Source organism: Nicotiana tomentosiformis, chromosome 2 (assembly GCF_000390325.3).
Source record: "Nicotiana tomentosiformis chromosome 2, ASM39032v3, whole genome shotgun sequence".
Lineage (NCBI taxonomy): Eukaryota > Viridiplantae > Streptophyta > Magnoliopsida > Solanales > Solanaceae > Nicotiana > Nicotiana tomentosiformis.
Window position 1 is genome coordinate 32,508,698 of NC_090813.1, and position 1,467 is coordinate 32,510,164.

A 1,467-nucleotide genomic window follows, 5' to 3' on the forward strand; every position below is an offset into this window, starting at 1 on the left:
TAATCTAGATACCATGGCTATAAGGTTTAATAATTAATCACCTGCTTCATGCTGCTTTTGTACGACCTCACTTAGATAGTCTGCCTATAGGGATAAAATATTATAAAATCAAATCTAATTGTTAGAAATTCTGCCTATAGGGTGTTTATTGACGCTACTAATCTTGTATTTTCAAGGGACTTCGCTGCCTAATCATGCGACTGTTAGAGAACATGTCTATAGATCAATATAGTTTGTACCTTTGTAGGTATTAAGACTTGTACCGATTCTCATATGTTTTAATAAGACTCCACAATTTCTGAATTTTCCTTCTATTTATTTGATCACCTAGCTTAATTACATAATCCACATAGTCTAAAGTTCGGTCGAGATACACATTTGTGGACCTCAAAGAGTGCCTAACACCTTCGCTTTGATATAATTTAAGCCCTTACCCGATCTTTGGTGGCGTTGACTAGTCAAATAGAGTTATTTGCAAACAGGTGCCCTAACGCACCTTAAAAATCGTTAGGTGGCGACTCTTCTATTTTAATACCCATTTAAAAAGAGTTGTCACAAGTCGAAACCCGCTTTCGCGAGAAAACGGGACGCGACAAACACACTAAAGCAAGGGAGATTCGTCATACTGTAAGAGTCATGATGTATTATTACAAGGCTCTCCAGATGCTTTCCTTTCTTGATTTTATTCTGCTTCAGAGGTTGATATAAGGCATGGCTCGCAAGAAATTGCTTCACGTGGTTCGTTGAACCAAAATAATCACTTGAACGGGATAGGCTCGAAATCTTCACAGAACGAGTAGCAGCGTCACCCTTCTTTTTAAAGGAGATGAGTTTGGTGCTGCTATAATGAAATTCTCTTATGTGGTGACCTGCCAGGTGTATGGTTCTCAGAAGAATAATGAGGCCCTCCGAATTGCTTATGTAGATGAGGTTTACTTGGGAAGAAATGAAGTAGAATACTATTCTGTCCTAGTGAAGTATGATCAACAATTGAAGAAAGAAGTGGAAATCTATCGCATAAAGTTGCATAGTCCCCTGAAACTTGGGGAGGGTAAGCCGGAGAATCAAAACCATGCCATTATCTTCATGACCATAGACATGGATCAAGACAAGAACTTTGAAGAGGCACTTAAGATGCGTAATCTGTTGGACGAATTCAAGGAGAATTATGGTACTCCATTAGGAAGCCCACCATTCTGGAAGTTCGTGAAAATATCTTTGCTGGTTCTGTGTCATCTCTTGCTTGGTTCATGTCTACCCAGGAGACGAGTTTTGTCTCTGGGGCAATGCATTCTTGCCAATCCTCTCAAGGTACGGATGCACTATGGTCATCCAGATGTCTTTGATAGGTTTTGGTTCTTGTCCAGAGGTGGCATCAGCAAGGCTTCCAGGGTGATTAATATAAGCGAGGATATATTTGCTGGATTCAACTGTAGCTTGCGAGGTGGCAATGTTACCCACCATGAA

The 1,467-nt window shown here is 40.1% G+C and overlaps 1 non-coding gene across 1 annotated transcript; it reads left to right on the forward strand.

The window, feature by feature from the left end:
* The first annotated feature begins 625 nt into the window (after window positions 1-625).
* Window positions 626-710, forward strand: LOC117275934 (small nucleolar RNA J33). The gene has a single exon (XR_004506162.1). It is a non-coding gene; the product is annotated as a small nucleolar RNA J33 (small nucleolar RNA).
* Window positions 711-1,467: the final 757 nt, after the last annotated feature.